This window comes from Balearica regulorum, chromosome 3, assembly GCF_011004875.1.
Source record: "Balearica regulorum gibbericeps isolate bBalReg1 chromosome 3, bBalReg1.pri, whole genome shotgun sequence".
Classification (NCBI taxonomy): Eukaryota; Metazoa; Chordata; class Aves; order Gruiformes; family Gruidae; genus Balearica; species Balearica regulorum.
The window spans coordinates 109,352,464-109,379,433 of NC_046186.1; the positions used below are offsets into that span (position 1 = coordinate 109,352,464).

Here is a 26,970-nt window from a genome sequence, read left to right on the forward strand (position 1 = left end):
CCACTCTCCTGCCTCTTCCTTTCACTTTTTTCTAATACGTGTGCCAAGAACTCTGTTTCCAGTCAGCCAAATCAGACAGGTTGAGCAGATATCTAAGGGAACAGCCTTTGGTAAATCAAGTAGGGACGTATAGCTAGAACTAGAATTGAGTGGCACGGGCTGAACATGCCTGTATAACTTGAAAGGTTTTACTTATTCAGCCCCACAGATGCAGCATGGCAACAGGGATGTGATGTATTGCTTATTTAGGGGAATGTGCCAGAAATTGTGAGGCGCACATCAAGTCTTGTGAGAGAAAATCAGGCCAATTGGAATCTTGTCTAATGTTTTTTAATTAACTTAAAACTCAATCTCTTATTTCTAGAAAGGCATGCTTGAGAGAACGGAGGCACCTGGATGCAAAACCATCTTCCAAACAATTTGGAATTCACTCTTATCAGAGTGATTTTTGGCTGAGCTTTATTTTGAGCTAATTTTTAAAGCAAGATGCCAGGCAATACAAACCTGTATGAACTGAAAAATAAAGAGGAAAATTCTACTGGTTTCTGATAGCTGTATAGTGTACCAGTCAGTCCACTTACAATCTTTAATGTGTATAGCTTCAAAACTTCTACAACTAAAATTGGTTTTAAAGGTCAAAATCAGCTTCTTAAAAACCACTCAGAAAGTGACAGCCCATTCCTAAGAAGAGTTTGCCTACATATAACAGGTGAAGATATATTGCAATATGCTGGGGTTTTTCTGATCTTTTTATTTATGAAATCTATCTTTCCCAGGCATATAACTAGCACAAACCCAAATATAAAATTCACATAATAAGCTAATAAAAAGCAGAACATCTTCCATGGCCCTTCAATCTGCCAGTTCTTGTATTCTTCACCCACTTATGTTGTTCTCAATATATCTTTTTGCCTAGGGAAATCCGCAGGATTTATAATGTACCAAGAGAGCAAAAAAATCTCAATCCTTGCCACACTAAGGTGAAAGTTTCAAGTAAAAGGATCATCTCCCAACATATCCTTGTCCGTATTTTAGTCTAATCTACTCAGATTTTATATATTTTTAGATTATCTTCATCATCATAGTATTTGAGCATTACTTCCTACAGCCCACATATGGAAAGAAACACACTTGTATAAGGCTGGTAGATATTCAGGAGCAAATGGGAGTCCAAGAGGAAGAGCCTGAATGACTAATGACATCTTTAACACTTGCAAGCATTTGCTCAAGATGCATCAAGTTCTGATCTTGCATCGCTAAGGTCCGCACCTTGAGTGCTGCTGAATGATAAATGAGGAGCAAAATGCACACATGTTTTCAGTTCCCCTAAAGCTACAGTGGAAGCTTCTAGCTGATCTTACATGGTATCATGGGATGACTGGGAGGGAGAGTCAGGGAGGAAGAAGGGCAGATTATGTGATACAAACCCTTATGTGTTTAATAAAGAAGCACAAGGAACATCTGTGCCTTGGCTGCGGAAGTGCCTGTGAAGCAGCCATGAGGATGCGCAGCAGCAGGGGTGGGACTCTGCTCAGTCCCACTCACAGAATGGGCTACATGGAAAACTTATGTCCAGTTAGGATGAGGGAGAGAGATGTGAAATACAAATTCATAGGAACTTCCATTGTTCATGGAATAATTTTTAGGCCTTACACGTTACTGGCATGCAAATACTGGAATGACTGTATCCTGCCTTTTTAATAGGCTGCATGGGTCTGTGAAAGAAGTAGCCCTATCTAGTCATTTGCTTAATGAAGCCTGAAAAAAAGATGGGGTTGGGTTCTGTAATGCTATGCTGACAAATGATATAATATTCTTATTCATCTTTTAATCCTCCTCTTTCAGGTGTCTAATTTGGTGCTTTCCCTATTAACTTTCTCATTTCTTTCTATGCAGTACATCAGAGGACACCATACCTCTTGTCATAATATTTCCAGTTTTTCAGAGGGAGCAGAAAGTAACTACAAGATAGTTCTGAATCTTTCATCTTTGTTTCTAAATCCCGTAATTTCTTTAAAGTACACACTCTCTTTCTTTCTTTCTTGCCACCAGAAACAAGAACTTATTTGAATGTCAAACAGGGCCTTAATGAATCCCACAAGATAATCATAGCAGCAGCTGTCCAAGTTAGTTTCTATAAATAATTCTATATGATCTTTACTTAAGTGCTAACTCAAGAGTCTGCCTTTTTTGTAATTTTGAGGAGTGAGGAACTCCTGAGTATTGCAATCATGAAATTGTTGATACAAAGATTTAGAAATGTCTTGAAATAATTTTAATTACCATTCAGGAAAGGTTGGCATCTCTAGAATGGTAGTAACTAAATTTCTTACATTTTACTAACTTGGTTCAACAGAGTATGTGTCCTAAGGGTTTATTACCATCCTCTAAGGAAACACTGAGTGCATACAGTGTTTTTCCTGTACTCTACCCTTTAAAACTCTGTCATACAAAGAAGGGCAAATGACAGTAAATTGAAGTTTTGTTGCCTTAACTTCTAACATCTGTGTGCTCTATCCATCACTAGCAGATACTTATGCCTTCCTTTTGGGAATAAAAAAAGTCTGAGGGTATTCTAAATTTGAATCGCTTTCTTCGCACATACGTACCAGTCCCAAAATGAGGATGTGCAGCCAACATGCAAGGCAGTTCCTTCATGTAGGAATCCTAGCCCAACATCTCTGTCTGGTTCCCAAGAGACAACTCAACACCAGAACTGATTTAACAAGAGTAAAGGCAGACAGCCAATTTTCAGGCTGTTCACATTGCCTCCTCTTCTTCTGAGTCTGCCAAGGTACAAAGTCCTTGCATAACCCGAAGACTGAACAGCAAGACAGCAGGTCTCTCTCAGAGATGAAAACCTTCTTGCGTGGTGTAAAGGTAACATTAGAAGATGTGGTAGTGATGCTACGTGGTGATGTTTCTCATAACAAAATGCCTGCTTATCTATTAACAGAAAAGGTAACTGCAAAGCTTTAGAGCTTCACTTTTGACCAGCATTTCTGCAGTTGGGTTCTCATCCAAATTATTTGTGTGCAAAACAAGGATAGGAATCAGCTTTCTCATAGCACACTGATAGTATTTTCATGTATCTTTAAAAAGTTTTCAGTATGCTTAGTGACAGGCTTGTTCTCAACAATTTTGATTCCCAGCCTGATCACTTACACAAATGGGGACATTTTTACCTCATGAACTTAATTTTTCTTCCATCAATTACTCTAGCTTCATGCTGACGTCTTGTAGGGTATCCCTCAAGTGTACTGTGTTTCACACATGCTTTTCTTAGAAGAAAAGAAGGGTTTTTTAATTTTTTTTTCTTTTTTAGTAGCTCAGAGCTGGCTGTCTCCAGTTCTCTGCACCTTTTTCCCTTCGATCGTTTCAGATTTGCAAGATGCCACCTAGTAACATAGGAAGGCTGCAGTCACCTCCAGCCTGTTCTCAGCACTGCCTACAGACTGATGCAAATTGGCACATTTAAAGCCCAGGCAGACAGCAGCTGTGTAATCCAGTGGCATTTCCTTCTAAAATTTTCTGCACAGAAGAGGAGCTTGAAAGGAACATGAAAGGAATTAACAGTTTGGGGAGAAATCCAATTGAAACCCCAGAGGCAATACTACACTAAGCAATAAATCTTCTTGTCTGTATCTACAGAAAGAATAAGACGCTCCTGACTTGCTAGCTCCGTCTCTACAGCCAGGCAGGTGCCTGCAGACCTGCTGCCCCCCTCATCTATGTCAGGGACCTATTTGACCATACTGCAATTCCCTTTCAGTGTATGCTCCAGGTTTTTTTTTCCATGGAAACCAGGAGACTATCAAAGGAGGAGGATGGGAGAGATGCTGTGTACCTTATTTCAACCTGACATGGCTTTAGGACATGAACAGAACACACCAGAGCCAGACACAGCTTTTTTTTTTTTTTTAGCTTGCTAGGTATCCAATAGTTTCAGGCAGTCAGACAGTGTCTGATGAGAAAAACAAGCTAAAAAAAATCTCAAAGCATCCAACTCATACAGAAAAATACCTACTAAACTGGGGGGAAATAGAGACTTAAAACTAGTCACTGTTGCAAAGTCGCAGACAGTTACGTAGCTTCAAGGTACAATGCCTCCCATCTAATTCCAGCATAATATGTCACTTGGCTTTGAAGAAGGCAGAGTGAACAATAGTCACTCAGTAGTAGAAAACATTGGTATCTATTGTGCTGGCACATCAGTATTGGAAGGATAATTTCTGTGTGATTGCATTCCTGAAATCCTAATGGTTTTGGGGTTTTTTTTTGACTATTCCTTTTCAGTAGGAATAGGCCTGCTTCGAAATTTCCCATTAAAACAATGTTTTTGATAAAAATGCAGTTTCTGCCACATGAACAACATGCTAACAACTCTTCCATTGGAACACATTTTAAAAAAAAAAAAAAAAAAAAAAGAGGCTTGCTTTTAGAGTTGCCTAACCTAAGTTTACTGTCCTTCAGTGCGTTGAGCTAACCCAAAAGGTTGAAGGCTGAGTTACTTCCCTGCGAGACTGGTGGGGAGCTGCCCCTGCTGCCCTCCAGCTTCCCTGTCCCAACTACTGCTCCAGCAGCAAACTGTGCCTTCCCAGCTGGGCTGAGGCAAGGAGCCTGCTGCACGTGGCAGTGACATTATAGGAGAAGGAGTCCAATGTGGGAGGCCACACCGGAGAGGAGACGCAGAAACCCAGGCTGCAGCTCTCAGGGGACATGGTTTCCATGCGCAGCAAGACGGAATTTAACTTTGAGCTGTCTCAAAATAAAAGGCTGAAGGATATTTCTTTCCCACCTCCCTTTTACATCACATGGGTATTCTCTTTACCAGTATCTTTAGGCTTTCAGTTCCTCTATCCAATGAGTGTTCTGCTTCTGGTAAAATTTGGGGAAAGGAACTGCGAATGGAAAATATATCCCCTTGTTTATATCCACCTCTTCCCCGACACGCTTTGGTTTAAAAAAAAATTTGCAGATCTTATGTCTCCTTTTCTTTAAGCCCAGATTGCTTCTTTTAATGCTTTCTGTAGTGATTTCAGCCACACTTTTTTGTTTGAGAAGAAATAAACCACTTCACATTTAAAAGCCACAAATTGTTGCTTCCATTTTGTCAAAAAGACTGGGCTCCTTCCAGATTTAGAAATACACTGAAATCTGCCAAGTTTGTCAAACATTACCTTCCTGTAACAAGAAATGTTCATACTTTTTGGATTAAAGAGAAAGAGGAAAAGCAACCATTCAAATGCCTATAAGAGGGAAGGTTCTGTATTTTCTTGGGTGCAGACGTGAGGGAGGAGGAATATGGAAAGGCAGAATAAAAAAGAAAAAAGCAGACAGAAACACCCAGCTGAGGGCCAATCTCAGTTTATAATTGGTATCAGATTCTGCCAGTCTTACTCTTGTAGCGCAATCCCTATTGATTTCTGGAGGTTCCTCACAGGGTAAGCTAATATTTAACATAAATAAGGGTTACCGAATCTTGTCCTTGAGAAGTAGGGGTCAGGAAGCTGTTATCAATTCAACTGCTGTATTCCTGACTGGCAAGCCTGCCCAATTCAGGGTTAATTAACTGATTACTTAGAAAGGAAGTGTTGTGGAAGAGCATGGTCATTACCATTTATATTCATTCTAATATGATGTATTTGAACTCCCCCTCCATCATGTCTTACAGAGAGCGATCTGGTGAAGGAGGATGACAAGTCTTCGCACAATGATCTCCAGTTTTGCCAGGTACTCATAGTTTAAGTTGTATAGAAGTGCAAGATCAGACACAGTGTAAAGGGCAGTAACGCACAGATTCTTTATTCCACACTATTTTCTAAGCTTGCGTGATACAAAACCTCATCATCGCTGGGCAACTTGTTCACTTTTCATGTCAACCTTTGCTACCTAGAGCACTCCGGCCTTCAGGAAAGAAACATTGATTTGAATTCTGCCATGGTGCCGTGCATCTGAATAACATTCTGGAGCGATTGGCATGGAGTCTGGATTCTGGGGTTGGATCCAGTCTCGCTGCCAGGAGGCAATGTTGCAGAGAGGGGCTACAGCTGTGGTCTCTGAAGGGACCTGGCTACTCTATCTACGTATTCTTTCCCTGGGTCTCGCGGTGCTTGAAGATGCTAATTTGTTCACGTTTTCCTCTGTTCATTAATGTATTCTGTCCTTAAAAATTCAGCATTTTAAAATAGTAATGTGTATTGTCTATCTGAAAGATTAATCACAAGGAGGTGCTTAAGGTGGGAAGGCTTTTCCGGAGAGGTTCCACATGTTGTCAGCTAGTTACTTTGAATGGCAGTTTCCAGTTAGGTCCCTTAGCTTTTGGAAGTGACATTTAGTCTGACATGTGCCAGCCACGCAATCTCCCTAGCCCTGCAAAGTGCAAATATTAACATAAATGCATATTAAGATACCGTGTGTTAGCTCTTTAACTGAAATAAAGAGTGAGTGTTCCAGCAAACGCAAGCAAATAACATTGATTTACACTGGCTTGAGGATTTGGCCTGTTATCACTTCTTTATGCACTTTCTAGAGGACCTGCAAACTAGATAAAGGCTTTTTCTGGAACCTGGCAAGTAATTGTATGTTTAGGCTGACGAGCAGTAATGTTGGAGACTCTTTCTCAGAAATTGTTCTACTGATTCCTCAGCTACTTATTTAGTTCAATCCTCCATCCTAGGCCAGCCCCTCAGGTGCATCTTCCTTCTCAGCCATCTTGTCTGAGTGGATTTTGAAGAACAGCTCAGATGATCCAGGATATCTGTGTGCCTGACCAGTCTGTCTTTCGAAGGAGGTCCCTGACCTGCTGTATCCATGCTGTGCTGAGCAGAGCCCCCGGCAGCAGCCCTGCACCTCGCTCCCAGCCTGCCTGTATGGAAAAAGGTACAAAAGTCGCTCCAATACTTTCTGAAAAGCTCTGTTGTTACTGCAGAAGTGCAAAGCAATGGCAATGCACGTGAAATCACACCAACGCTTCCAGAAAATGTCAAGCTTCCTGCTCAAAGGTGATGTACCTGCTCTGCGCCCGCAGTGCTCTGGGGTAAGGGCCACATGCTGAGCACCCGTGTGCTGTGGTTGCTCCCGAGCGGCTCCTGCAGCACTGCTGATGGTATCATTCTGGTGGCTGTATTTGTTTAAAAAGCTGATTTTGTTTATAGCATAATTGGATTGCAGTTTTCTTGGGCCTTTTTGCCTGTCTAATAAGTATGCTGTGAGTATATCTGCAAGCATTCACACGTTGAGATAAAATTACTGGTGGTGCTCATCTCCCTCTGTGCTACTGCTACTACCTCCAGCAAGTGCTTGTGTGCCTGAATGCCCATGTACAGACACAGATGCATCTGCGCAGCACCTGATCCTCCTTCTTAATTATTTTTAGCTTTAGTACAATTCCCTGAGTTGTTCTGCTTCCTGCTGATGAATGGAAAACTGTAGTAGTGCTGTTTCATTTCACCAGCCTCTCAAGCGTAGAAATTATGGTAAATTTGAGAACAAGTGAGATCAGATTGATAGCTACACCTCCTTCTTTAATTAGCCAACCACAGGATGTGTGGAGACAAGGGAGGGGAATAAGATTTTACCATGGTGAGAGCGCTGGAGATTCTTTCTTCTCTGTTCTTTCTTGTCTGTCTGCTCTGCCTGAGAGTGAACCCTTTGGTGACGTGTGTTTTATTTACGACTGCCCTGACTATGCTACATCAATGGTTTCCCTGACCTTGGCTCAATGATTATGCAACAGACCGTTGTAAATTATCTTGTCACTAGAATCTCCATTTAGGCAAGTATAATCACTTCCTTGTAAGAACCCAGGCCTGGTGTACAGAAACAAAAAATTTACTGCATAATAATGAGAGCAATGTGCTATTAGGGATGAAAAAACCCCTCTGCCATATGGAAAACTACCATATACGGGTGCTTGGAACCTGAACATCATTAATTTGTGCAAAGTGCTTAGCCATCCTCAGCAAAAAGGTGATAAAGTGTAAAATATTATTTTTAGCTGCATTATGAAATGCAGCATGCCCCGTCCTTTATTTAACACAGTACTGAGTCTCTCTGTGCCTTGCTGCAGTGACACTTGGCAGTGCTGCGATCACTACTTGGCAATGCTTCTGCAGGCTCTATACTGCAGGGAGCGTTCTTCGCCTTATTGGCTCTCTGATCAGTGTGACTTGCAGTCTAGTTTTTCTATACCCATGGTAATAAAACATGTAATGCTAGTTCCTTGCAATGCATCAGAGGAGCGAAGTGGAACGATTGCATTGTGCTTGCTACAAGAAAATCATATTATGGAGATGAGGAATCAAATGGCCATGTGTGTGCAGGTGTGTATGTGCGCACATGTGCATACTGATTCCTTGACGGATATGTATCCTCGCTTGGCTTTGCTACCTGGGCTGCAGGAGATGTGAAAGGCATTGACTATGATAGCGATGGTTGTGTCCAGCGAGCTAGAATCAATTTAAGATGTAGCATATTTGCTAATGCCAAATCTGTTCTCGTGTTTGTTTCACTTCAGCTGAGAATTACACTTTCTCTTCTTGTATCTCAGAATGATGGAAAATGTCCCTCCCCTAAAACAACCCTTTGGTATGTCTCTAGAGCAACTCATCAGTAACTTTCCATTTCACTCTCCAAAACCTTGAATGTAAACCTTGGGCTGCTAAATTATTATTACTGTATATGAGGGAATCACACTATCTTGTTCTTACTCCAGAGATTTTACAATTAGTCCTCAAGCACTGTACTTTCTCCTCTCCTTCTCCATAGTAACAGGGGAACTGTTATTTTGGTATATTTGTTAGGAATGTAGTTAGTATTCACTGAATAAACTCGGAAAGCAATATTTCACATAGAATAATTATGAATATGTATTTACTTGAATAAGCTGTTGATTTTGCATGAATTCTGCACACTGTTTCTTAGGCAAATATGCTAATGATTGATGTGTGAAAATTTACTTTATTTTGGGCTTGTTAGACTCACTAACATAGTGATCCAAATCCAGAAAATTATTTCCTTAAGCCTAAGGAGCCATAACAATTATAGAAATATTCCAGGGAAGTTGATACATCAAAAGCTTCTCTATGGATATGATGACTTTGCAGCAATATTTTCAAACAAAATTTATTTTGATGCTGTCTCTTGGCATTGGTATTCAATTGAGTCCTCATAGCTATATTAGCTGTACCGGGAAACCGATTTCATGAGCGTGCTTTCATGTGGTCTCTGTGACAAACACTGTGGACAACACTGTGGGCAATGATGCCAATGGGCACTGAAATGCACAGTGCCAGTGAGCAATGGCTATCTCAGCAGGCAATGGGGAGCTGTGGATGTTGTTTGCCTGAAATTTAACAAGGCTTTTGACAGTCTCCAGTGGTATCCTGGGTGCTGAGCTGGAGACATGAGGACCAAGTAGGAGAATGACAAGATGAATGGAAAATTGGCTGGACCACAGGGCTCAAGGAATACAGTTGAAGTACTTGAACTAGTGAGTGGTTATTAGTGGTGGTCCTCAGGGGTCACTACTGGGTCTGATACTATTTAATGTCTTTGTTAAACCTGGACAATGGAATAGGATGGACCTCCACCACGTTCACTGAGGACCCAAAATTTGGGGAGCAGTCAATACACTGAAGAGCAGGGCATTGAAGAGGGATCTCAACAGGCTGGGAAATGGGTTGACAGAAACTTCACGAGGTTCAACAAAGGCAATTGCAAAGTTCCGCACCTACTAAGGAATAACCATAGAATCATAGGATCATAGAATGGTTTGGGTTGGAAGGGACCTCAAAGATCATCTAGTTCCAACCCCCCTGCTGCGGGCAGGGACACCCTCCACTAGACCACGTTGCCCAAAGCCTCATCCAACCTGGCCTTGAACACTTCCAGGGAGGGGGCAGCCACAACCTCTATGGGCAACCTGTTCCAGTGTCTCACCACTCTCACAGTAAAGAATTTCTTTCTAACATCTAATGTAAATCGACCCTCCTTCAGCTTAAACCCATTACCCCTTGTCCTGTCACTACACTACACAGTCCCTCACCATCTTTCCTGTAGGCCCCCTTTAGATACTGGTAAGCTGCAATTAGATCTCCCCGGAGCTGCCTTTTTTTCAGGCTGAACAATCCCAACTCTCTCAGCCTGTCCTCACAGGAGAGGTGATCCAGCCCTCCAATCAGCTTCGTGGCCTCCTCTGGACTTGCTCCAACAGCTCCATGTCTTTCTTGTACTGGGGCCCCCAGAACTGGACGCAGTACTCCAGGTGGGGTCTCACCAGAGCGGAGTAGAGGGGCAGGATCACCTCCCTCGACCTGCCGGTCACACCTCTTTTGATGCAGCCCAGGACACGGTTGGCTTTCTGGGCTGCAAGCGCACACTGCTGGCTCATGTTGAGCTTCTCATCAATCAATACCCCCAAGTCCTTCTCCTTGGGGCTGCCCTCAATCCATTCCTCGCCCAGCCTATAATCATGCTTGGGATTGCGCCAACCCACGTGCAGGACCTTGCACTTGGCCTTGTTGAACTTCATGTGGTTTGCACGGGCCCACCTCTCCAGCCTGTCAAGGTCCCTCTGGATGGCATCCCTTCCCTCCAGCGTGTCGACCACACCACACAGCTTGGTGTTGTCAGCAAACTTGCTGAGGGTGCACTCGATCCCACTGTCCACGTCGCCAACAAAGATGTTAACAGTGCCAGTCCCAGTACCGACCCCTGAGGAACACCACTCATTACTGTTCTCCACTTGGACATTGAGCTGTTGACCACAACTCTTTGAGTGCGACCATCCAGCCAATTCCTTATCCACCAAGTGGTCCATCCATCGAATCCATGTCTCTCCAATTTAGACACAAGGATGTCATGTGGGACAGTGTCAAATGTCTTGCACAAGTCCAGGTAGATGATGTCAGTTGATCTTCCCTTGTACACCAACACTGTAACCCCATCATAGAAGGCCACCAAGTTTGTTAGGCACGATTTGCCCTTAGGGAAGCCATGTTGGCTGTCACCAATCACCTTATTTTCCATGTGCCTGAGCATAGTTTCCATGATCTTGCCAGGCACGGAGGTGAGACTGACCGGCCTGTAGTTCCCTGGGTCTTCCTTTTTACCCTTCTTAAAAATGGGGGTTATGTTCCCCCTTTTCCAGTCAGCGGGAACTTCCAGACTGCCAGGCCTTCTCAAATATGATGGAGAGTGGCTTAGCCACTTCATCTGCCAGTTCCCTCAGACCCACGGATGCAACTCATCAGGTCCCATGGACTTGTGCACCTTCAGGTTCCTTAGATAATCTCGAACCTGATCTTCTCCTACAGTGGGTGGTTCTGCATTCTCCCAGTCCCTGCCTTCTGCAACAGCATAGGCTGGGGTCCAGCTGGCTAGAAAGCAGCTTTGAAGGGAAGGCCCGAGGGTCCTGGTAGACAACAAGTTGAACAGGAGTCAGCAGTGTGGCCTCATGGCCAAGAAGGCCAGCAGCATACTGGCTTTATTAGCAAGAGTGCAGCCAGCAGCTCAGGGGAAGTGATTACTCCCCGCTACTCTGCACAGACATGGTAAGACCATGTCTGCAGAGCAGTGTCCAGTTTCGGGCTCCTTGCTACAAGGAAGACATGGACATTTTTACTGTGAGGATGGTGAGACACTGGAACAAGTTGCCCAGAGGAGCTGCGGATGTTCCCTCTCTGGAAGTGTTCAAGGCCAGGTTGGATGGGGCTTTGGGCAACCTGGTCTATTGGAGGGTGTCCCTGCCCATGGCAGGGGGGTTGGAACTAGATGATCTTTGAGGTCCTTTCCAGCCCAAACCATTCTGTGATTCTATACTGGAGCAAGTTCAGCAACAGCTACCAGGATGCTCAGGGAGCTGGAGCGTATGGTCTGCAAGGACAGGTTGAGAAAGCTGGTTGTTCATCCTGGAGAAGAGATGGCTAAGGGGGTATCTTATTGCTCTCTGTAACTACCTAGTAAGTGGCTATAGAGGAGACGAAGCCAGACTCTTCTTGGGGGTGCATAGCAAAAGGGCAAGGGGCAGTGAATAGCAGCTGCAGCAAGATAAATCCCAATTAGATAAAAGAAGGAGAGCTTCACAATGAAGATGATCAAGCACTAGAACAAGTGCTCAGAGAGGCTGTAGACTTTGCATGCTTGAATATATTCCAAAACCTACCTGGATAAGGCCCTGAGTAATCTCACCTCATTTCAAAGCTGACCCTGTTTTGAGCAGGGGTATGGACCAGACATGAAAGCTCCCTTCCAGCTTATTTTATGGTGAGTTTATGGCGAATACTTGTAGTGAATTTTGCACTTGGAAAAGTACTCCTTTTATCTGTATTTTGGATATCTTTCATGTCACAGTAAATTCTACCAGAAAGGCATCCAAAGAATGGGAGTTTTGCCAAAGAAATGAGTGCTGAGACTAATTTGTATCATGACAGTCTGGCTATGAATTTATAATTATATCACTCTAAAAACTGACTGGTTCCATACCTACAGATCCCTGTAGCTGAACATTAATCACCTGCTTCTAGGGATGAAAACCTTCTGGTGCTTTAACCTCCATGTTGTGGTGGATGCAACTCCTGCCCTTCACTGCCCAGCCAGGCGTGCTCGCTCTGTGTTTCCAGCCTGCCTGCCTGCCTGCACTGAGTAGGCTACGCAGCCCCACCTATGTACGAAGGCATGCGACTGCTCTTCAACCCAGCTGTCAAATATAGCCAAATGTACGACCTAAGCGTCCCCCACATCACATGCATATGCAGAAGTATGTGGAGAAGTTCCAAGCTGACCCGACTTCGAGTCGATGGGAATTGTGCCATTGATGGCAATGACAGCAAGATTTCACACTTCTCCTTCCTTAAACATGTGCATACAAATCCTAGAGGCAATGTTTAATGCAAAAATAAGCTAGGTAAGCAGATTTACATAAAACCACTAATTGTTTTTTATGTTTTTCTTTTTTGAAATGTGAATGGGACATTGTTTGCAAAGTGAATTTAATAGTTCATTCCTGATGATGAACCAGAAACAACTGTTTTGATGTGAGTTTGTATTTGGAGGAGTATGCTTTGCACTTTGCTTGGGCATTTCAGTGGCGAGGCATCTATTCTTCTAGTTCTCTGGCTGATGTGCTCAATGAAGCATGCATAGAAAAGTCCTCTTAACTGTTTCAGAAGCTTTCTTTAAGCCCCCAAAGAGCATTTTAATTTCTGCATGTATGGAAAATAAATGCATAAAAAGAATTAAACTTGGGGGTAGCTACACAGTACAAGATTTTTCAGCATTGCTCTACTAATGGTACTGATTGAGTACAAGATGTGTTGCTTGCCATTTCCTGGAATAAAAAAAAAATGAGCTTTTGAGTCTTTAATGCACTATTCCAATTATGGTTATAAAATACTGAATCAAGTCTTTCTTGAAGCAAATGAAAAAACCCACCACACTTGGAATTAAACAGTTCAACAGAATTAATAATGATTCCAGATGGGCCTGTATTTGGCACTAAGAAGTGTGTGAAAGGAAACATTTTCAACCAGAAGTTTGAATGATTTATAAAAGTTCTTGAGAGATTTTTCACTAGTAAAGATGCCCTTTCAACCTCTGCACATTTGGAGCTAACAAAGGAAGTGACACTCACTGAGTCAGTATCTTGGCATTGGTGAAAAACACACATATGCTCACGAGCAGAAGTGCCTGAAATAGTACAATTAAAAGCCCCAGCAAAGCCAGGTTCTCAACACACTCTCTGTGCATTATTTCCCTGCTAGTAAAAGAGGAAGAGTAGCAGTTCCTCACCTTGAAAAGGTACTGAAAATAGGAAATAATTTGTGATTGTGGGGTAGATAGGTATCGCGGTATTGATACCTATAGCAATACGTTGAGAATAAAAGCAGCTTCTGCTTGCAAGTTAAACCTTTCCTTAGGTCTGGGAGAGACAAGACACTGGTCCAGAAAGAGAGAAGTTTATGACTGACAGCAATTATTTTAGTATCTAATGTTGGGCAGACTTGGGACTACTGGAAATAGCAGAATGCAGAGTTATAAACTCTTATCCAAAAGCAAACATTATCTTACTCCGCTGATTAATTGTCTCCCTTTTCCACAGCATCCCTGTTACAACCACAAAGTATTTAGTAGACATTTAGCTTTCTTAAATGCAAGTCAGCAGCTGGAGTTAGGAAAAGAGTTAGCATCATGTGGTCAATCAGCCTCTTTACTGGTCACTGTGATTCATGGATTATATTAAACAGAGGAACAAGGAAACAGATTACACACACTTCATGTGTTATGTTAAATCAATTATTAATAGACAGCTGGGTATCTTACTGCCTTGTACTCTGTTACGAACTTATGAGAATGATGAAGAGCAAAGCAGAAGCTAATAGACTGCCCCAAACCACTTTTTTACCAATTATGTTTTTAGGCTAGTGTCAGTTAATGGAAATTACTGAATTTCACATCCTGCCTCTTCTGTGATTTACAACCCGTTCCTTGATCAAGACTTTAGGGAGGGTGTCTTTTGTAGGGGGCGTGGAAACAACAACATATGGCTTCTGACTCATATTACATCCATTTGTAACCTGCAGATTTAGCTTCTAATTTTCCTACAAAACCCGAGAGACACCCACCCCCCCCCCCCCGTTGTCCCAGTGCAGCCAGCTCCCAATGCCACAGAACCTTTCTCCTTGCCAAATCCCCCCCTTTTATCCCAACGCCCCTTTCCTTTATTCCACTACCTTAACACTTTCTGTCTGCTAATGTCACAGTCTTTCTTTGCACATAAGACTGCCCAATTATTCATAATTTCCGGGCTCAGGTTCAACAAGTCTGTTTGGAGATGATAGTTGCTCTGCACACACAACTTCCTTTCATATCAGTGGTCCTGAGGCTTATATCAGGCTCCTGAGAGCTCATCCTTTCTAATGAATAAATGGCATTCTGATTTACCTGTTTTAAAATGTTAATAAATGGTTCCACAGGCAAATAATTGGATTCCAATACTTCCTATAACCATCACGTGGTGACAATCGCATGGCTTTATCCTGCAAGTGTCATGATCCTTGCTATAATTTAAAGGCAGATGCAACATGATTAGGAATTTCATTCATTAATTCTAATTATTGAAAATAACCAAGAGTGACCCTTTAATGTTTCATTTTTAATTCCATCTTAGCGCATAAGCGGTATATCTCTACCTTCTATTAACTGTAAATTTAAGAAACATCAAAACCCTTCCTTTCACTTTCTGAATTTTCCAGGCCTTCTGTTCTTTCCCCTTTACTGCTGCATGACCTTGGGCTAAAAAAACCCCAACTTTGCAGCCTGTATGTTGGATCTACAAGAGTTTTCTTTTCGTCCGTGTACACTGAGGCAGGTTCTGACACCCACACACCTCACAGCACTGCGCTCTTCAGGTTGTGCTCGCTGCTCTCTTCTGCCTTGAGAGCGAGGGCCACAGACACCGCTTCCCCTTCACCCTCACCATCAATTTATCCCCTTTAAAAGGGTTTGCAAGGTTGTTCTGTTCCTTCTTGTTCTTGCTTGGTTTGTGATCTTTTGCAAAAAGATTGGTAGCCAATCTGATCGTGCACTTTTTCTTCTCTCTGCTTTCTTCAGTAGCCTCCGTGGAGTGAAGCGTATCATGTTGTCCGTAGCTTTGTAATTTTTCCATTCGTTCAGCGTGTTCAGATGAATCTGACTTTCTAGTGTTTAAACCAAAACTCATCCAAGTGAATGGAAAAATTCCTAATTCTCCCAGTTTCTGGACCTCATAAACTTGGCTTGTTTCTCCAAAGCTTTGCGCTTTTGTGTAATTATTTATAACTTTGCAAAGCTGGGAGGGGTGGAGTTTTTATAAATGTTGCCCAAATAGAATATCAGGGTTTCACACCCCCTCTGCATAGCTGTAAATGAGCTAGAAAATCCAGAAAATCTGTTGTGCTGAATAAAATAATACTAATGGAGTTCATGTTGGGCTTAAGCAGGCAGAGCAAAGCACCAGCAACTCTGCCTAGGAAATGTAGGGACAAAAGCCAAACCTCATAAACATTTCCTGTCAAGGAAAATAGGTTTTGAAACAATGTAAATAAAGACATTACTAAAACCATGTTTTTCTTCTAGGAAAGGACCATCCATGATGGAGGGGTTTTTCCATTTATGAAATAAAGAAGCCTGTGAAAAAGCTATCAAAATCTATCAGAAGCACAGCAATCTGGACAAGAAAGGAACAATCAAATGAAAATTAACCTTTTTTGTGTTTTTAGGATTGTAGGAGCTGTCTGTGAAATATTTTATGTTTTAAAGGTCTCATTTTCTGACAAAAGATCAGTTTAACAGAGAATTTTCAACCTGTGCTTTTTTACATGCTTCTGCAAAATAGCGGATGCTAACACTAACCTTTATTTACAAAAATAACCCTAAATTTGAATGAATCACTTGGAAAAATAGAACCTTGCTGTTCTCCCTTGCTAGGAGACACAGCCTTCCTGCCTCCTTCCTGACCAAGTCCATGATAAAGGTACGAGTTGAGACTTGAATCCTGCAAGACCCCATGGCAGGCTGGATTGTTTTTCGCTTACTGAAAGCTGTGTTGCAGAGTTCTAACACCAACTGCAGGTCTGTGTATGCAGTGTTATTTCATTTTCAGGATATATCCTTCACAACACCTTTCAGTCTTGAGTGAGAGGCTTTTAGCTGTTCCCTACTGACAGGGAAAGGAGAGGGCATTTCCCAGCCCGTTCCTTGGCTGTAGTCTCTAGCAAATCCTTGCTGTCGCAACTGTGGGATCCCCAAGAGGAGAAATTAGAATGGAAATTAAAGGAGAGAGGCTTATACTTCTAATGCAGATCCTGGGGCACACAATGCCTGAGTTAAAGGCAAAGCTACAAGCCCAAACTGATTGTTTATCGGTACAATTTTTGTTCTAAAAAATGCAAATTTGCAGCAGGACTACATGTATTTTTGATGTGCCGGAAAAAGGTGTTTGAATGAACTGGCAGGTTCTAAAACCCACTAGAAAGTGAAGCTTACTTCTGCTTTCCCAGTTGCCTAGGTGATTAACATGAGATAAATACAGTTCTTCCTATGTCTATTCTTAAATCTTTAAGACAAAGAGGTTTTTGACTTTGTGTTGCAAGACGTGAAGGTGTTTCAACAGCCAGATTTCACAAGAGCTGGGCTCTCCTCCTCTCCCTTTGCTTGGATCACATTTCTGCTCTGAAGGTCACCTTACAGTCACTAGCCCAGCGCCCTCCAAACTGCGTTAGGGCTGGGCAGGGGGGGCTGTCCCTGAGGGCAACCGAGTTCAGTGGGGTGTGTGCCTATATGTAAAGCTCCCACGAGTTAAAAATACCAAGTCATATATAATAATCTGTAACGCTGTTAACACCCTGTAAGCATTAGAACAGCAAAAGGTGGTTGTCTGTGAGAAAGAGCAGATTGCTGGGCTGGAAATTGGAATACCAGGCTTCTGCCTCTGGCGTCCTCACCCAACTGTGCCACCCTGAGATAGTCAACTCATTTCTAATTCCCCCTGCTTCTTTTCCTCCATCTTATTACTCTATTTAGAGAGTAAGTCCTTTGTGACAGGGATTGTCTCTCGCTGTGTTTGTGCGGTGCACGATGCAATAGGCTGCGATCTCCGATGATGGCTTCAAATTGCAGGGCCTTCAGACGAGACATCTGATACAGAAATCATCATGTGTGATGGCTTCAGCAAACCCGGTTCTGCTATGTGTTTTCCCTTCTCCTTTCTGAGGACCTCGGGCTGTTTGTAAGCGAGCATCAACACGAGACGGGGAAATGCTGTTGCCCTTCTTTGACAGATCAGGAAAGAGAAGTACTAAAACGTGGAATGAGTTTCTCCAGTTTATATAGCAAACAGGCTTCCCCCCCCCTTTCTTCCCCAATTCAGTAATACAAAGAAACAAAACATTTTTAAAAGCAAAAAGTTCCAAGCATATCTTCACGTTTTTATCTCCTGCTTCCTTCCCTCTTCACGGGCTGGCAGAAGCCACCACATTTGTAAGTATATGTTTCCTTTAATGTCTTCACTTTCCTCCATGATTCTCTGCTGACCTCCAGAAACTCTCTGGGGATTACTGGAGCAAATCTTGGCGGAGCAAAAAAGTCTCTTCTTTACAGAAGAAGCCACTGAACATGTGTGTTATACCTAATCCATGCTGTGGTTATAAACACCTGCATCCAGCTAGCCCTATTTACCCACAAATCTGGCATTTTTTGGTGAGACTTGAACATCCACACATTGATAGTAATCTGATTTCTTTTTTTTTTTTTTTTATTTTGCATGGTTTTAACTGGAAAGCAAAAGGAACATCACCACCCTTCATTTAACTTTGCAGCTCCATGGTGGAGGAGACAAATTAGAATATCATCTATTTTTAAGATAAGCAAAACAAGGTAAGGGATTACAGTACAATTTGTCTGACTCCTACATAATTCAGAGGTGAGGTTGGAGGGATGGAGCTGGTGGTGCTTGAGCCAAAGCAGCCCATTGCCCGAGCACTGTCTGGGAGGGGAAACCATCCTCCTTTGGGTCAAAATCTTCCCATTACCCCACACCGCAAAATGGAGAGCTGCCTTTTCCATTTTGTGCATTGTGCGTGAATTTGGAGCAGCTTCAGAAAGGAAGTTTAAAAAAAAAAAAAAGAAGAAGAAGAAGAAGTTATTTCAGACATGTTTCCTGGGCTGTTGTTTGTTTTTGACGTTTTCAGCTGAAGCCAAATGGCAGGAAGCAAATGCAGCCCTGGCTGCGGCATGCTGTTTCCCTGGCTGGCAGGGACACCTAGTGGGTAGGGCAATGTGTGCCGGTGAAGGCAGGGAAAAACACGCTCTCTTGACTTCCCACCAAGGGCAATATTTCATCTTCTGAGTCATGCTAGTGCCTAATTGACGCTCATGTTATCCTTTGGAATTAACACGAAGTTGGGAAGAATTTACAGCCAAGCCTCCTTCAAGGAACAGCGATTGTAACGTGAGAAGGTGATCTGAACAGCATTACCTAAACTACTGCTAACGAGAAGCGCTGCCAGCCTAGCTTTTGTGTGATTTATTCTTTTGAAGCCTGTTACAGTCATAATAACACCTACACTGGCTATATGTGAGAGCTGACTCGGTGGTGGCATGATTCATCTCTGTCTGCAGTTACGCATTTCATGGGGTATTGCACTGGGGCCACTTTTATTGTATTGCAGACACCTACAAAATGACGTTTACTCCTGCTCTTAGGGGGATAGCTTCGGCAGAAAAAGCAGCAGGAAGCTTAAAGAGAAGAGGGAGGCAGTGTGACCAGCCATCCCCCCCAAAACCAGCAGGGCTGTTTGGTGCCAGGACCAGACTGAAATCCATCCTGCCTCCTCATTGCTTGTGGCAGAAGCCAGGCTTTGCTGGCCCTCAAGCTGTTTCCCAGATTGGCTCCTTGATTGCATTCCCTTAACATGGGTTTTTATGGGAAGAGGTTGTTGACTCACTTCTTTGTTTCCATTGTGGGGCTATGGACAACTTTTTTTTCTGGCCTCTTCCCAAGCACCTCTCTGAGGGGGCTGGCACGCGGATGCTACATTCCAGATCGACGGCGTCCCTAAAATCCTCCAGCCCATGCCAGAAAGAGAGATGTCACATCTGAGAGGTCTCATGCAGGGAAAACCCAAGACCTTTTATAAACATATAATTTTGTTTGTTTGTTTAGGATAAATACTTTTCCTCTGCAAACTACAAAATGTGGAGGCTGGGAAGGAGCATCCTCCCGCTCCCACTCTGGGGCCAGAGGCCCTGAAGTGGTTCTTACGCTTAAAAATTTAAGAAGATGAACTGCAATTTCTGAATCAGAAACATTTCACCTAAATAGCAGGAAGCAGTTATGCTCTGGACATTTTGAAATCATCTTCTTCTGATCTAATTACGTGCTAGCAGTAAAACTGACGTAGTTATGGTTATTAAGTACTTTTCTTTTTTTCATGTTTTACCAGGAATTCTATCTTAGGATTAATAGGCTCTTGCATCATTTCTGTCCTATGTGCTATATAAAGGAGCATCTACATCATCAGCAAATATTTTTGTTGTGCTGATACTGCACACAATGTCAAACATAAAGGTACAGAGCTTTTTTTTTTTTTTTCCCCCCTGAACTCTTAACATCGAGTGGCTTATTCCTCATCAGTTCATTAAAGAAGGAGACTTAATTTTCCGTTAATGAAATGAATACATTTGAAGGAGGGGGTAAAAATTGCTCCTTTCTGACATAGCTGCATTGACACAGTTTTGTGGCAGGACATAAATATCTGTATTCTAAGTACTGGTGATGGGAAGAAACAGTAGACAATATATTTAAGAAGGCTTTTGGCACTAGTAACCTGAATTCTTACATGTAAGCTAGCAAAATGCAGTTTATGCAAAATTATGATTATCAGTGTGTATACAAATAGATGAAAAAACTCTCAAAGTATTATTGCCAATGACTCAATGTCAAACTGGAAGTAAATTTCAAGAGAGTATTCTGAGCAGATGTGCAGAGATCTTCAGGACTGATTTTAGTCAATATTTTTATTAGTGATTTGGAGGATAAATATAGAGTACACTTAGAAAATTTGCTCAGTCTGGCAGGCAGGATCAGAATGCAAAATGATAAATTGAAGAGATGGTCTCAGATCAACAAGATGAAGTTCACTAATGACAAGTATGAAGCGCTACACTGCAGAGGGAGATATCAAATGCATAAATACAAAATGGGAAATAATCAGCTCAGCGTCAATATGAGAAAATGATCTTGTGTGTATAGTGGTTCATAAATTAAATATGACTCAACAATGTGATTATTCTGCAAAACTTGCTAATCCCACCTGGAGTTCTGTTAATAGAACTGTTGTGTGTGGAAGAGGAGAAATTGTGCAGGCATCAGGCTGGATGCCTGTGGCTTCTTAATTACAGTCTGGGCACCCAAGTAGTTCAGGCTGCCCATCACCTTCCAGACCTTCCCTTTTCTCCCTCTCCAGGCCCTTTTCCCAGCCACGGCCATTCTTTGCTGGCTTCCTCCATGAAGGATCCTTGACCTCTTCTTTCCTTTGGAAAACATTGCCTATGCTCCTGCTGCCTCGCATCATTCCTTCTCATGGAAATAAATGACTGGTGACCCCAAGGGAGGTCTCCGTGTGGATCCTATAAGCACATGGGATTCCATATAGGCAACATGCCGCGCCCAGAGGAAGCTCCCAGGGACTCTGGTGAGGAGGACACATGCTTCTGCAGCTTTGGTCTGAACCAAGGGACTACCAGACATGCTCAGTGCAAGTGTGTCGCTTGCAGACACAGCTCAATTCCACGGTGAAGTAAATACTTAAAAGAAAGAAAGAAGCAGGCAATCCCCTGAGAATTACTACCGTCCCAGGCAAGAGAAGAAAGGGGAGGGAAGTTATTGCATTTCATTGCCTCATTTTTTTATCACAGCGTAATTTTTGAAATTTTTTCTTTTTAAATCATCCAGGATTTAATACTACACAGAACCATCTCCATTGCACCCCGTGACAACCAAGGGAGCTGTGCCACTGACCAGGCCCCGGAGCTGTAACCACTGACTGGGCCGTGGCAACCTGCTGAGATTAAAAGTCACTTTTACGGGCATAACGGCAGGAAGGGTCAGCCAGCTCTAACAAAAAACCTCAAATACACGTTTCAGAAATCATAAACAGATCCCCTAAAGACTGTGGGGGTTTGAGTGGTTTTGCCCAAAAGCCCAAGGCCTACCGCTAGATGGCAAACTTTAATTTTTAAATTCTGGAGCTGCCGGTTGGGAGCCATGTCCCGCCCGGGCATGGGGCTCAGGCCCAGGGCCATGGCCCCACCACATACCGCTCGGGCTGCAGCGAGCTCTCCAGCTGTCCCGCTGCTTTTTGGACTGCAGCTGGCCAAAAACTTCCACGTGAGTGTACTGCTCATGCACACAAAATAACGGCGAGATGCTTCCCCAGGTGCCACTTTCCCCAAAGCAAGCAACCAGTAGCTCTCCTGTGTTTTTTCTCTGTATTAAGGTGCCTGGTGATGCCTTGAGCAAGGACATGGGGGACGGAGACCCAGGCGGTTGTTCAGCCAGGCTCAGGTGAGGAAGGTGTGGGGATGGGGCTCTGCCGGGTAGGGCTCACTGGCGGCTGGACACTCTCTGAATAACCACTGCTCTTTTTCCTCCAGCCCTGTTTTTTCTCCTTCTCTTGACCAGGGGCCGGATTTGGGTGTGCTGGAGAACAGAGGCGCTTTTCAAGGCTCGAGACATTATATAGGGTGGGAAAAAGGCTTTTCTGCTCTTCTCTCCCTGATGATTATCTCAGAAAGCATTAAAAGGTAAGCTAAGAAAGCGACTCTACTGAACACGGTCTTCTCCAGATCTTTATCGATCCCTGAGGAAATGGGCACAAACTGCAAATCAGAGTGGTGCCAGTAACACGAGCAACCTCAGGTCTTACCAGTCCTTGCCGTATTGTGAGAAGTACTATTAGCACATAAAGTTTTATGTATATTTTAGGGAACTCTAATACTATTGCCTAAATCAATCTTCATTTTCTTATGAACTTAACAAAATTATTCATCTTCCACATCAGCCATGAGTGTTACCTTATTTTAACCAGTAAATTTATCTCGGTGTGAAGAGATATCTTGGTGGATACTGGGAAACTCAACCCCAAGTCTGAGATATATTCTCCTTTGTATAGAAATGAACCGTTAGGTCATGTTTCTCATACCACAGGTCTTAGACCAAGAGCTGACCTTTATGATCAACACTGCTTCTAACATAGGGACTACAGGATGTTTCAATGGGATAAATCATGTTTCCTCCACAAATACAGTTAATAATTCTGTGTAGCGCTACCAGGAAGAGCGTTTCTTCACCACAGCAGACCATGTTTTTGTGGCAAAGCACGGCAACTTAAACAAACCCTCATAGGGTTTTCTTTGCATTTGCCATTCGTGGCAGACCTTTGAGATCTTTTAAGTCTTATGTACTAAGTCATTCAATACCCAGCAGTTGTCCTCTACACACTAAATCTCTTGCAGAATTTTGCAACCTTATGCAAAGTAGTGCCTGCTTTTACTGAATTGTTGCCTTTTACATTATATGGAATAAATGCCATGGGAGAAGGTGTAGTATTCATCTTCTGTATTTTAATTGTTTTTCAGTTGTCTGGTCCTACATCCAATATTGTTACCTGAAAGCAAAATCAAAGACATTCCTTCCTTCTTATGAAGAGCTGGCTCCTCTCCATGGTCTTCAGGGCCTACATTTTGAAGGCCAAGCTTCCCAAGGTGGGCAAGGATCTTCCCTGGCTCCACACAGCAGGGTTAATCACCTCATTTCAAAGTAATCTCCTGAAATGAGCCTTAACCAACAAAAGCAATATTTCCTGACTGGAATTCAGGTGATGCAGGAAGGCAAGGAGTTCAAAATACCCTGGGGCTGAATAAAGGACTTTTGCTTCCAGACCTCTTGGTGAAGCCCTTCCTCTGTGGCATGGGCTGATACGGCACATTCAGAAGGAGGCCCCTGCCTCCTATTTGTTTTCTATGAGATTGGGATACACGATTCCTCTAGCTGTTTCTGCAAATGGCTGACCAGACTCATGTTTTCCAGAGTTCAACTTAAATGCCAGGTCGCTGACAACAGAGACAATCTAAGCCCAGATACCTCCTTCTCCCTCCCCTCAACTTGGGAACCGTAAACTCCATCCTGAGTTTTTTTCTTTCTTCTCCTGCCATTTTGTTAGGACTGGGCAGAGATGTGTGATACCAGTGATACTTCTCATTGAGGTGGAAATTCAGTTTTAAATAACGCAAAGCTAAGGCAAATGATGAAGCATTTTCTAAAGTCTTGTTTCCCTGGTGGACTCTTGTATCAGTATCTTTCAGGAACAAGAACCACAAGGAGGTGAAAAGATCAATTTAGGATCAAACAACAGATAAGTAATACATTATTACTTATTACTTCCTACAGGCATAAGCGGAAAACTGCAAAGGAGGATTTGGTATCAAAATGTATATTCATTTTTAACAGAGGAGGGCTAGCTTTGACAAGGATGAGGATGTATATCCTTTGTTTTCAGTGTGAGGAAAGCATCAGGTAATTGCACAAAGGTAGGGATTTGGTTTGTTTCATTTTAATCCTGTCTCATTCATGCACTTACCTGTAGTCAGGATGAGCATGAAGGAGTCACACCAGCTACCTGCAGCAGCCCAGGACCTGCAGCAACCTGGGACACAATGACCATCCACTTTAACACTGCGGGGGGTGGGAATCATTGGGGTGTTAACAATCCTCTAACATCAAAAAAGCATTCACTGTTGAGTGAGGGAAGTCTCATGTAAGGGGTGAGCGTTCCCATGCACTTAGGATCTCGCAAACACGGTGGACATGCTCGCGGCTCTGAGCGATCAAAAGTATCAGGGAGGAGGAAACTATTCAGACTGACTTCTTACATATAAGGAAGGAAAAACGATCACGAGCCAGTTTTGAAAGTATACTTTCCTTTCTAAGTTAACTATAATCACCTTCTGTGCAAGGAGAAGACAGCTGAAATGTAATCTGTCCATTAGGAACTGCAACCTTAAAGAGTGTAGCTCAAGCAATGGAAAAGTGTCCAAGGAAGGACTGGACCGTGTATAAGGAGCTGTATATCTGACAGCTCATTCGCTGTGGCTGAAAGATGCTAGTTGTGAGGGACAGAGTGGCTCGCTGTGCGGTCAGGGAAAATCACCACTGTTTCTCAGTGATTTCATAGCTTTTGTACCAGTGTACCAGTCACAAACTACTTCCCACTGGATACGTGTTTGGGAAGCAAAATCTACCACCAACAGCTCCGAGTGATGTGTTAGCCAAGGGTAGGCATGGCCTGATGATTATTCTGGTTTCCCCCAGTAATGCTTGTTCTACCATCTCACAGCTGAGGCTCACTGAAAAATGCATTCAGGCTGTGGAGGGAGCGCCCAGGATGCTTCAGGCAGTGATCCCTGGAGGTACACGTTGCACCAAGCAGAGTGCCACCAGACCTGCAAGTGCAGTGACAATCCAGTACGCTTTCCCCTTTTTAACCATAGAGTTGGGGGGATGACTTTGTCTGTCGTCTATATTTCTAACAATACCGCTTGCACCAGGGAGCTGTTATGTAGCGAGGCCCCGGAGTGCTACAGCAATGTAATCAGTCATACAGCACCTCCAGTTAAAGCACGCCGCCAGCTTGCTGTTCACGGCACACGCCTCTGTTCGTGCTGCCCACCAAATGTTTTGGCATACCTGCCTGTTATGTGTCATATTAGATCCAGGCCCCCAGCCAAACTTTGCAGCTCAGACCCACTTCTCGCTGAACTTGACATGGGGTAAAGAATTGTTGAAAACAAGACCAGCATTCCCCCAACTTGGCCTCCGTAAGCATTTTTAATTAACAGCTATCAACTCTTGTGTATTTGAGGCCATTAGCAACATTGACTGAACGAATCCATTGAACCTTTAGGTAAGGCTGTCCAGATCTTTCATTTCTTAATTAACTTCTATGGTTGACCTCAGCAGGTATCGTTTAGTAGTGCTCAATTGAACAGTTGCAATTGTAGCTTGACAGAAGTTTTGAGATCAAAATTATATTGTTTATTATTTTTTCTCAAGTTGCTAAATAAGAACAATTTTATTTTGTGTTATGGTACAGCCCAGTTGCCTGTTGCCCTACATATTATGCAAACAAATACCTAGGGTAATATAAACCCAGACATATTTAAAAAAAAATAAAAGAGTACTGGATGGAGAAAAGGGGAATAATTCTTTGAATTTTTCAATTTATTTTTTTTTGTCCTTACTCAGAACAAAGCAATGTTTTAAGCTTGCAAAATTTTTCACAAAAAGGATTTCATTTTCCATGTGTTCTTCCTGACACATCTCAGAGATGTTTTGATTTTCATTAACTATTTAATATCAGATTCCTGAGGTGATGAGAAAAAAAAATCAAAACAGTAAAACTGCTAATTGGTTTTCAAAGGGTTGTGTTAGCATTCCAACTATTCCCTTTATGCAGCAGGGTAGTAAATAAAATGAACTTTGAATGAAGAGCTGGTTTTATGAAAACCATTAATTGCTGATGCAAAAGGTGCATGGGATTTAGGCTTAGCTGGGAAGGCAATAAAAATCCTTTACATTTAATTTTTAATTTTTAACTTTATACTTCCCCATCATGAGTCTGTAAAAATGCAACATCTTTAATTGTTTTTCCATGTCCTGTGTTAAGTGCAATGCATTGCATTTAAAAAAAAAAAAAAAAAAAGCTTTTTCTTTCTTCAATAATACTGTTTAATTCCCCCCTGGAGTTAATAGTCATATGTAAAGCACGGAACAGGGAAGGTCTGGTTTTGATCTCAGACTGGTATAAACTGGGAGTTAATCCATGGAATCAGTTGTGTGACAATGTGAGAAAATCGTTGGGAGATCAGAGTTAAGGCTTCTGTTTCTAGGAAGACTCATTGAAGAGCATATAGCCAGCTATTTTCCTGGATAGATGCCTCAGAGCCGTTCACATGCTTATTTTGTTAATTTTTTAAAAATACACCAAAGTGAAAAAAAAAGTTGAAAAAAAGATATTTCTAATTCTAGTTGTTTCAAGCGGTATCTTAAGGTTGAGTACAAAACAAACCATACATAAATAGTAGAAAACAGCCCGCATCTTGTTGCCATGACAATGCCCTACTTATAACACATTAAGCTGATTCATGTCTTTTCTCACCTCACTGTTAATAAATTATGGTGGCTGATGAGAATTAAGCCAGCTGGAAGAGCCAGTGAATGTAAGCAGCAAATTAATTTGCCACTTAATCGTGGTGTCCTTTAGGGGAATTACCCTCTACATAGCAAATACTATCTTACTATATGTAAAATGGTAGGAATAGGTTGAAATAGCTAATCTTTGTTTTCTTTGTAGTACTGATGCATCCCAGCTT

General features: G+C 42.6%; 2 long non-coding RNA genes across 4 annotated transcripts in view; both read left to right on the forward strand.

Moving 5' to 3' along the window:
* LOC142601131 (uncharacterized) overlaps positions 1-19,654 on the forward strand; it is a 37,900-nt gene extending 18,246 nt beyond the window's left edge. The window contains exons 3-6 of one of the 2 annotated variants that reach the window (XR_012834742.1): positions 5,675-5,733; positions 5,897-6,882; positions 18,320-18,414; positions 19,541-19,654. This is a non-coding gene — a long non-coding RNA (uncharacterized LOC142601131). Of the gene's footprint in view, positions 1-5,674; positions 5,734-5,896; positions 6,883-12,527; positions 13,426-18,319; positions 18,415-19,540 lie in introns of those variants that run through there. The other variant, XR_012834745.1, reaches the window with a different exon arrangement.
* A 2,382-nt stretch (positions 19,655-22,036) lies between these two features.
* On the forward strand, positions 22,037-24,727 carry LOC142601132 (uncharacterized). 2 transcript variants are annotated; one of them, XR_012834747.1, is made up of 4 exons: positions 22,037-22,105; positions 22,223-22,344; positions 23,179-23,304; positions 23,990-24,727. It is a non-coding gene; the product is annotated as an uncharacterized LOC142601132 (long non-coding RNA). The 2 variants fall into 2 exon arrangements; XR_012834746.1 differs by having other exon boundaries at positions 23,179-24,727.
* Positions 24,728-26,970: the final 2,243 nt, after the last annotated feature.